Raw genomic sequence first — 11,678 nt, forward strand, 5'->3', positions numbered from 1 at the left:
TGGGTATCCTTATCATTGTTAGTCATAGGTATGAGAAAGTAGATGAAGAAGAGTAAGAGCGAGTTAGGAAGAAACACTTCTTTAAAAAATTAAGCCTGCATAAAATTAACAGGTTTTGTTGTTGTTGTTGTTGCCTTTTAATGCTTATTGTTCATGGTGCCCAATCTCAGGTTATTAACAGCTTGGCCATGTTAAAACCTGTATCCTGATCATCACTAACAGGCCTACAGCAGAGACTGGAGACAGTGAGGATAAGAAAGAGGTGTACCAAGTGATCCTCTCTTGCTGGGGACTGTTCTAGAAGCTCTACATGTGCTGGGGAAAGGAGCAGAAGCCAAAGAGAGGTGAAACTCCACATTCCATGGATGGTATAGGATTTCAGCTTCAAAGAAATTCTTTGTTGTTCAGGGCACACTCTTAAACCATCAACACTCACCAAGTATATTGCACTGTACCATGAAGTCTCTGAGGTGGGTGGGTAAAGTGGGGATGGGATGCAGGTTCTAGATGGAGGATACAAAGGAGCTGGCAGATGTGGAACCTTTCCTAAAGGCTGTCACAGGGTGGTTAGACATGCAAATATAAAGAATTTAGAGAAATTAAATGTAGCATCAAGATGTTGAGCATAGGTTTCCTGAGTAATGAAGCAGTTACATTAAGTCATAGTCAAGTAAGTCCTTCTAGAGGAGGTTGAGTGTGGAAATAGGTTTTGAGGGAGAAGAAACGCTTTGGAGGGGAAACAGAAAAACAACATGAATGGCTTGTGCAAAAGTTTGGAGGCAGGAGGCCGGGCACAGTGTCTCATACCTGTAATCCCAGCACTGTGGGAGGCTGAGGTGGGTGGATCACCTGAGGTCAGGAATTCGAGACCAGCTGGACCAACATGGTGAAACCCTGTCTCTAATAAAAATACAAAAATTAGCTAGGCATGGTGGTGCATGCCTGTAATCCCAGCTACTCAGGAGGCAGAGGCAGGAGAATCGCTTGAACCCGGGAGGCAGAGGTTACAGTGAGCCAAGATCCGCCACTGCACTCCAGCCTGGGCGACAGAGCGGGACTCTGTCTCAAAAAAAAAGAAAAAAGAGAGAGAGAGATGCCAGAGGTCTTGACCAGGCTCAGTGGCTCATGCCTGTAATTCCAGAATTTTGGGAGGCCGAAGTGGGCAGATTGCTTGAGCTCAGGAGTTCCAGACTAACCTGGGCAACATGGTGAAACCCTGTCTCTACAAAAAGTACAAAAATTAGCTGGGCATGGTGGCACATACCTGTAGTCCCAGCTACTCCAGAGGTTGAGGTGGGAGGATTGCTTGAGTTCAGAAGGCAGAGGCTGCAGTGAGCTGAGATCGCGCCACTGCACTCCAACCTGTGCGACAGAGAGACCCTGTCTCAAAAAAAAAAAAAAAAAAAAAAAAAAAGATGCCAGAGGTCTTAATAGGATCTGAGTGCATGAGGAATTTTACAAACCTCCAGAAAAAGTTCCTCGTATGCCCTGGAGCTGAGACTTAAGAACAAATCAAGTGTGGTTTTTAGATAACTAGTCCTTGAAGGCCTAAAGTGCTTCTTTTTAGCTTTTGAAGGACAATGAAACGGCACTAGTCCAATGCAGAGAGGCAATTAATCTTTCTCTACCACTTCTACTTGATGTAAAGTCCACGCTCAGCCTGGGTCCCAGCATTCTCCACATCGGGATCCTACCCTTCAGCTTTACTTCTCAAATTGCTATTACATCTGTGCTCCTGGCAAAATTTTTACTTGTCATCTCCAAAATATACCTTGTGTTTTCCTGTACATGTTGTTAGTATTTTCTTTCCAAGCACGAATATCTTCCTTTCACTCTCATTTCTACTTTGGTTATCCTTCAATTTTACTTCAGTTGTTGCTTTCTTCATGAAGTCTTCTCCACTCACCCAGAAGGCAGTGAACCCCACCTCTATGAGCTTATCCAACAGAGCTTTTAATGTTCTTATTACTCACCAAGATATGTCATTCTTTCAACAAGCATGCACAGATGGCCTAGTGTGCATGTGGCACATGCACCAGCCACACCCTGCCCTTCAGGGTATCACCATCTCAGGCACTGTATAGAGGTCATCTCCATTGGACTGTAAGTTTCAGTAGTTTGCCAACTAAAGAACAAATACTGTACCTACCTAACAATGCTTTGTGACAGGGAAACTCATCTATTCACAAATGAGGCTGGAAATAGAATTCGAGAATTTTCTCTCACCAGAATCAAGTTCTAGACTGCTAGAGTAGGGCTCTCTGATTTATTAAAAGCAAATTACTTTTTGTTTTACTATAGAAATAACAATATTATGAAAGGTTTAAGTAACTGAGTGTGGAAGTGATTAGACATCTTTTGGGAGAGCTGAGTAGAAAAAAAAATTGAGGAAAGCCATTTTACACTGAAATTAAAATGCATGAATGCATCTCTATTTATGTAGTCTGGTAAGCTAATAAATTGAGAACCATTCTGGATGAATGAAAGCAAAGAATTTTTTTAATGCAAATGAATGACAAATCTTTAGACAAAGACACGGAGAGGCTCCAAGTATTTTGCTTCCCTGTGAAATGTAAATATTATTATGGCATAATCCTTACTGATTTCTGGTGTATCATATAAACTTAGGAAGTTATATAGTAAAAATGTCTTGTCAGTGTTTTTTTCTAAATCCTGAAGTGTTGACAAAAATTTTGCATATTTGTAAACCAGAACCTATTTAGATATTTTTCGCAAGTTAGGATTAGTAATGATTGGGGAAAGAGTCAACTAAGTTATCAATGTATTTTGTAATCAAGATCTATTTTTGTATCTACTTCTTTCTACCTATAAGATAATTGAAGTCAATGAGCATTAGAAGTGAACAAATCTTTACTGAATTTTGAATATAGACTGGTTATTTAGACTGGTAGTTTCCAAGTGTTGGTCTATGAGAAAATTTTCATTGGTCTTTGATGAGATAAATGACTACATAGCAAGTTTTTCACAAATCTAAACCTGTTGAATTTAAAAGACCGTATTTTATTATAACCTTAATTTTTTATATTGAAGGTGGCAAGTTTAATGTCCTCGATCAACTTGTAAAATAACAAGTTTGCAATATTATGAATGTTCCGAGATTCATTTTGACGTTCTAAAGTTCCAAAAGAAATCTCAAATCTGGGAAACACTGAATTAGACTACTGATGATCTAAGCTATATTTGGATTTTTAAAAATTGTGTTTGTAGAAAGTCACAGAACACAGAAATGGATTTCTGACATTGTTTTGTAAGACATCCAAGTTTTCTCAAAGTCTAGTTGACAACTATTGGAACACATTCCTGCTCTACTTAAAAACCCATATACCTTCCCTTTGTCCAGAATTTCCTCTGAAATACTTAAAAAAGGAGAAATAACAGTGCTGTGGCAATGAACCATGACTCAAGAGGACACAAGGCCAGCCAAAATACTGTCTGGCTGATGTAACAGAACAGATTTAGGTGCCACATTTTAAATGAATAAAGCAGCCTTCAACACAGTCAATACTATGTACCTACTATGAGCAAAACCTTTTTGTAGAAAAAACCTCCAACAGTTGGATACACTTTATTAACATGGTAATTAAGCACACAGCCTTTACAGTCAAACTTGTTTCTATTCTTAGGATGGCATCTTAAGGATGTATAACCTTGAACAAGTCATTTAATCTTACAGTCTCTCTAAACTTTAATTTCTAATCTATTAAATGGGGAATATAACTGTGCTTACCTCAGAGTACATGAGAATGTGCTTGGCATAGAACCTGGTCCATACACAGAAGTGCCAGCTCATTAGTGTCATATTATTTTATGAGATTACTGATCTTCCATTCATTTAAAATCTGAAACTTTCTCAGATTTTAGCAGGTTGGAGAACTGGGTAAGAAAACCAGGGAATTTTAAAATTTGTCTTCACTCTTTTTCCATGGGAGTGTCCTTTCCTAGGGGCCCCACTCCCTCTGATTCCTACTGCCACCATCCAAGTAGAAGTTGAGTTGAAGTCTGGGCACAGTGGCTCATGCCTGTAATCCCGGCACTTTGGGAGGCCGAGGTGCGCAGATCACCTGAGCTCGGGAGTTTGAGACCAGCCTGATGAACATGGAGAAACCCCATCTCTACTGAAAATGCAAAATTAGCTGGGCATGGTGGCTCAGGCCTGTAATCCCAGCTACTCGGGAGACTGAGGCAGGAGAATTGCTTGAACCTGGGAGGTGGAGGTTGCGGTGAGCCGAGATCACAGCATTGCACTCTAGCCTGGGCAACAAAAGCGAAACTCCGTCTCAAAAAAAAAAAAAAAGGAAGTTGAGTGGCTCTGATCCCAAACACACACACACACACACACACACACACACACACACACACACACACACACACACAAACAGGTTGATATAAGGCATGTTCTTGGAGCCTGATTTCTGAACTACCAGGCTTTGTTACAGAGAACCTAGCAAGATGACCATAAGGGGAAATGTTAGAAATTCTAGAGCTGCTCCAACCTCCAAGATCTACCTCTGTGGAGGTCTGGTCTCTTGTCTTTAAAAAGAGGCATTTCCCTACAAGTATAATTGATGACTAGTCAATAATGAGCCCTTTACTCAATGAAATGACAATATATTGCCAATGAGATGTCAAGGAAAGTCTCAATACACTTTGAGAGTTAGCATAAGTTGGTTCAATCACATCCCTCATGAGGATCGTCCCACAACCCTCCTGATGTGCCCACGGACTCTGAGAGGAAGCAGGTGGCTTACATTTTTTCTTGGCCATCTCTGCCTTTGAATTTCACTTTTTGAGGTTTCTGGATCACCTGGATATAGCATAAGGCTGTATGTGTTCCATCACATGTAGGTGTAAGAAGGGTTTACATACACAATTCTGTTCACACAAGGTATCTTTGTGTCTACTGACTGACTTTATCAGTTTCAGGAGACAGAGACAGGCAAATTAAAAGTGAATATTAAATGTTTCTGATCTTAAAATGCCCATCAGCCACTTTTCCTCTAGATTCCCACTACTGGCTTAGCACTCTCTGCCGCTTTCCCTTTGCTTTTCTCCAGTTCCCAAATTCACATTTTCTCTTTTACACGGAGTAGTTTAGCTATCTCTCTCACTTCCTCTCTTCCTGCCAACCATTTCTACAGGGTCACATTTTTTTGGATTGAGACGAAATTCACTTAACATTAAATGAACCTCTTTAAAGTATACAATTAGCAGGCATTTAGTACATTCACATTACTGTGCCACTGTGTAAGATTTCACCTTTCATACCTAAATGACTTATCAAGACATTCCCCCCACCCCCACAAAGAAAAAGACATTAAGGATATTTCCCTTACTAAGAGAAGTTCTGGTGCCAGCTGCATAAAGCAGATTCTTATTCTTTTGGAGAAAGGGACATTTGTGAAAGAAGAAAGAAAGAAAAGGAAGGAAGGAAGGAAGGGAGGGAGGGAGAGAGGGAGGGAGGGAATAATATGCTTGTTCACAGAAAGTTCTGTGAACAGAATTGTGTCTTCTCCAACCCCTCAATTCATATTGAAGCCCTAACCCACAAGTATTTGAAGATGGGGTCTTTGGGAGGCAATCAGGGTTAGATTAAGTGACGAGGGTAGGGCCCTCATAATGGGATTATGGCTTTATAGGAAGAGGAACAGAGATCACTCTTTCTGCACCATGTGAGGACACAAGAAGGCAGCCATCTGCAAGCCAGGAAGAGGCCCTCACCAGGACTGAAATCATTCTAGCCAGCACCATGCCCTTGGACTTGCCAGCCTTCAGAGCTATAAGAAATAAATTTCTAAGATGGCCGAATAGGAACAGCTCCAGTCTCCAGCTCCCAGCGCGAGCGACACAGAAGACAGGTGATTTCTGCATTTTCAACTGAGGTACTGGGTACATCTCACTAGGGAGTGTCGGACAATTGGTGCTAGTCAGGTGCTGCAGCCCGACCAGCGAGAGCTGAAGCAGGGCAAGGCACCGCCTCACCTGGGAAGCGCAAGGGGGAAGGGAATCCCTTTTCCTAGCCAGGGGAACTGAGACACACAACACCTGGAAAACTGGGTAACTCCCACCCCAAAACAGTGCTGTACCAAGGGTCTCAGCAAACGGGCACACCAGGAGATTATATCCCACACCTGGCCGGGAGGGTCCCATGCCCACGGAGCCTCCCTCATTGCTAGCATAGCAGTCTGCGATCTAACTGCAGGATAGCAGCGAGGCTGGGGGAGGGGCGCCCACCATTGCTGAGGCTTAAGTAGGTAAACATAGCCGCTGGGAAGCTCGAACTGGGTGGAGCTCACAGCAGCTCAAAGAGGCCTGCCTGTCTCTGTAGACTCCACCTCTGGGGACAGGGCACAGATAAACAACAACAGCAACAACAACAACAACAACAACAACAAAAGGCAGCAGAAACCACTGCAGACGCAAACAACTCAGTCTGACAGCTTTGAAGAGAGCAGTGGATCTCCCAGCACGGAGGTTGAGACCTGAGAAAGGACAGACTGCCTGCTCAAGTGGGTCCCTGACCCCTGAGTAGCCTAACTGGGAGACATCCCCCACTAGGGGCAGTCTGACACCCCACACCTCACACGGTGCAGTACACCCCTGAGAGGAAGCTTCCAAAGCAAGAATCAGACAGGTACACTCGCTGTTCAGCAATATTCTATCTTCTGCAGCCTCTGCTGCTGACACCCAGGTAAACAGGGTCTGGAGTGGACCTCAAGCAATCTCCAACAGACCTACAGCTGAGGGTCCTGACTGTTAGAAGGAAAACTAACAAACAGGAAGGACACCCACACCAAAACCCCATCAGTACGTCACCATCATCAAAGACCAGAGGCAGATAAAACCACAAAGATGGGGAAAAAGCAGGGCAGAAAAGCTGGAAATTCAAAAAATAAGAGCGCATCTCCCCCTCCAAAGGAACGCAGCTCATCGCCAGCAACGGATCAAAGCTGGACGGAGAATGACTTTGACGAGATGAGAGAAGAAGGCTTCAGTCCATCAAACTTCCCAGAGCTAAAGGAGGAATTACGTACCCAGCACAAAGAAACTAAAAATCTTGAAAAAAGAGTGGAAGAATTGATAACTAGAATAATTAATGCAGAGAAGGCCATAAACGAAATGACAGAGATGAAAACCATGACACGAGAAATATGTGACAAATGCACAAGCTTCAGTAACCGACTCGATCAACTGGAAGAAAGAGTATCAGCGATTGAGGATCAAATGAATGAAATGAAGTGAGAAGAGAAACCTAAAGAAAAAAGAAGAAAAAGAAATGAACAAAGCCTGCAAGAAGTATGGGATTATGTAAAAAGACCAAATCTACGTCTGATTGGAGTGCCTGAAAGTGAGGTGGAAAATGGAACCAAGTTGGAAAACACTCTTCAGGATATCATCCAGGAGAACTTCCCCAACCTAGTAGGGCAGGCCAACATTCAAATTCAGGAAATACAGAGAACGCCACAAAGATACTCCTCGAGAAGAGCAACTCCAAGACACATAATTGCCAGATTCACCAAAGTTGAAATGAAGGAAAAAATCTTAAGGGCAGCCAGAGAGAAAGGTCGGGTTACCCACAAAGGGAAGCCCATCAGACTAACAGCAGATCTCTCGGCAGAAACTCTACAAGCCAGAAGAGAGTGGGGGCCAATATTCAACATTCTTAAAGAAAAGAATTTTAAACCCAGAATTTCATACCCAGCCAAACTAAGTTTCATAAGTGAAGGAGAAATAAAATCCTTTACAGATAAGCAAATGCTTAGAGATTTTGTCACCACCAGGCCTGCCTTACAAGAGACCCTGAAGGAAGCACTAAACATGGAAAGGAACAATCGGTACCAGCCATTGAAAAAACATGCCAAAATGTAAAGACCATCGAGGCTAGGAAGAAACTGCATCATCTAACGAGCAAAATGACCAGTTAATATCAAAATGGCAGGATCAAGTTCACACATAACAATATTAACCTTAAATGTAAATGGACTAAATGGTCCAATTAAAAGACACAGACTGGCAGGCTGGGCACGGTGGCTCAAGCCTGTAATCCCAGCACTTTGGGAGGCCGAGACGGGTGGATCACGAGGTCAGGAGATCGAGACCATCCTGGTCTACACGGTGAAACCCCGTCTCTACTAAAAAATACAAAAAACTAGCCGGGCGAGATGGCGGGCGCCTGTAGTCCCAGCTACTCGGGAGGCTGAGGCAGGAGAACGGTGTAAACCCGGGAGGCGGAGCTTGCAGTGAACCGAGATCGCGCCACTGCACTCCAGCCTGGGCGACAGAGCGAGACTCCGTCTCAAAAAAAAAAAAAAGACACAGACTGGCAAACTGGATAAAGAGTCAAAACCCATCAGTCTGCTGTATTCAGGAGACCCATCTCACATGCAGAGACATACATAGGCTCAAAATAAAGGGATGGAGGAAGATCTACCAAGCAAATGGAGAACAAAAAAAAGCAGGGGTTGCAATACCAGTCTCTGATAAAACAGACTTCAGGCCGGCGCGGTGGCTCAAGCCTGTAATCCCAGCACTTTGGGAGGCCGAGACGGGCGGATCACGAGGTCAGGAGATCGAGACCATCCTGGCTAACATGGTGAAACCCCGTCTCTACTAAAAAAAAAAAAAATACAAAAAACTAGCCGGGCGAGGTGGCGGGCGCCTGTAGTCCCAGCTACTCGGGAGGCTGAGGCAGGAGAATGGCATAAACCCGGGAGGCGGAGCTTGCAGTGAGCTGAGATCCGGCCACTGCACTCCAGCCTGGGCGACAGAGCGAGACTCCGTCTCAAAAAAAAAAAAAAAAAAAAAAAAAAAAAAAAAAAAAAAAAAAAAACACACACACAAAAACAAAAACAGACTTCAAACCATCAAAGATCAGAACAGACAAAGAAGGCCATTACATAATGGTAAAGGGATCAATTCAACAGGAAGAGCTAACTATCCTAAATATATATGCACCCAATACAGGAGCACCCAGATTCATAAAGCAAGTCCTTAGAGACTTACAAAGAGACTTAGACTCCCATATAATAGTAATGGGAGACTTCAACACCCCACTGTCAACATTAGACAGATCAACGAGACAGAAAGTCAACAAGCATATCCAGGAACTGAACTCATCTCTGCAGCAAGCAGACCTAATAGACATCTATAGAACTCTCCACCCCAAATCAACAGACTATACATTCTTCTCAGCACCACATCACACTTATTCCAAAATTGACCACATAATTGCAAGTAAAGCACTCCTCAGCAAATGTACAAGACCAGAAATTATGACAAACTGTCTCTCAGACCACAGTGCAATCAAATTAGAACTCAGGACTAAGAAACTCAATCAAAACCGCTCAACTACACGGAAACTGAACAACCTGCTCCTGAATGACTACTGGGTACATAACGAAATGAAGGCAGAAATAAAGATGTTCTTTGAAACCAATGAGAACAAAGATACAACATACCAGAATCTCTGGGACACATTTAAAGCAGTGTGTAGAGGGAAATTTATAGCACTAAATGCCCACAAGAGAAATCTGGAAAAATCTAAAATTGACACTCTAACATCACAATTAAAAGAACTAGAGAAGCAAGAGCAAACACATTTAAAAGCTAGCAGAAGGCAAGAAATAACTAAGATCAGAGCAGAAGTGAAGGAGATAGAGATACAAAAAACCCTCCAAAAAATCAATGAATCCAGGAGTTGGTTTCTTGAAAAGATCAACAAAATTGATAGACTGCTAGCAAGACTAATAAAGAAGAAAAGAGAGAAGAATCAAATAGATGCAATAAAAAATGATAAAGGAGATATCACTACCGACCCCACAGAAATACAAACTACCATCAGAGAATACTATAAACACCTCTACGCAAATCAACTAGAAAATCTAGAAGAAATGGATAATTTCCTGGACACTTACACTCTCCCAAGACTAAACCAGGAAGAAGCTGAATCCCTGAATAGACCAATAGCAGGCTCTGAAATTGAGGCAATAATTAATAGCCTACCAACCAAAAAAAGTCCAGGACCAGATGGATTCACAGCTGAATTCTACCAGAGGTACAAGGAGGAGCTGGTACCATTCCTTCTGAAACTATTCCAATCAATAGAAAAAGAGGGAATCCTCCCTAACTCATTTTATGAGGCCAACATCATCCTGATACCAAAGCCTGGCGGAGACACAACAAAAAAAGAGAATTTTAGACCAATATCCCTGATGAACATCGATGCAAAAATCCTCAATAAAATACTGGCAAAACGGATCCAGCAGCACATCAAAAAGCTTAGCCACCATGATCAAGTGGGCTTCATCCCTGGGATGCAAGGCTGGTTCAACATACGCAAATCAATAAATGTAATCCAGCATATAAACAGAACCAAAGACAAAAACCACATCCTTATCTCAATAGATGCAGAAAAGGCCTTTGACAAAATTCAACAGCCCTTCATGCTAAAAACGCTGAATAAATTCGGTATTGATGGAACGTATCTCAAAATAATAAGAGCTATTTATGACAAACCCACAGCCAATATCATACTGAATGGGCAAAAACTGGAAAAATTCCCTTTGAAAACTGGCACAAGACAGGGATGCCCTCTCTCACCACTCCTATTCAACATAGTGTTGGAAGTTCTGGCTAGGGCAATCAGGCAAGGAAAAGAAATAAAGGGTATTCAATTAGGAAAAGAAGAAGTCAAATTGTTCCTGTTTGCAGATGACATGATTGTATATTTAGAAAACCCCATTGTCTCAGCCCAAAATCTCCTTAAGCTGATAAGCAACTTCAGCAAAGTCTCAGGATACAAAATTAATGTGCAAAAATCACAAGCATTCTTATACACCAGTAACAGTCAAACAGAGAGCCAAATCAGGAATGAACTGCCATTCACAGTTGCTTCAAAGAGAATAAAACACCTAGGAATCCAACTTACAAGGGATGTAAAGGACCTCTTCAAGGAGAACTACAAACCACTGCTCAGTGAAATCAAAGAGGACACAAACAAATGGAAGAACATACAATGCTCATGGATACGAAGAATCAATATCGTGAAAATGGCCATACTGCCCAAGGTCATTTATAGATTCAATGCCATCCCCATCAAGCTACCAATGAGTTTCTTCACAGAATTGGAAAAAACTGCTTTAAAGTTCATATGGAACCAAAAAAGAGCCCGCATTGCCAAGACAATCCTAAGTCAAAAGAACAAAGCTGGAGGCATCACGCTACCTGACTTCAAACTATACTATAAGGCGACAGTAACCAAAACAGCATGGTACTGGTACCAAAACAGAGATACAGACCAAAGGTAACAGAACAGAGCCCTCAGAAATAATACCACACATCTACAGCCATCTGATCTTTGACAAACCTGAGAGAAACAAGAAATGGGGAAAGGATTCCCTATTTAATAAATGGTGCTGGGAAAATTGGCTAGCCATAAGTAGAAAGCTGAAACTGGATCCTTTCCTTACTCCTTATATGAAAATTAATTCAAGATGGATTAGAGACTTAAATGTTAGACCTAATATCATAAAAACCCTAGAAGAAAACCTAGGTAATACCATTCAGGACATAGGCATGGGCAAGGACTTCATGTCTAAAACACCAAAAGCAACGGCAACAAAAGCCAAAATTGACAAACGGGATCTAATTAAACTGAAGAG

This window comes from Rhinopithecus roxellana, chromosome 5, assembly GCF_007565055.1.
Source record: "Rhinopithecus roxellana isolate Shanxi Qingling chromosome 5, ASM756505v1, whole genome shotgun sequence".
Lineage (NCBI taxonomy): Eukaryota > Metazoa > Chordata > Mammalia > Primates > Cercopithecidae > Rhinopithecus > Rhinopithecus roxellana.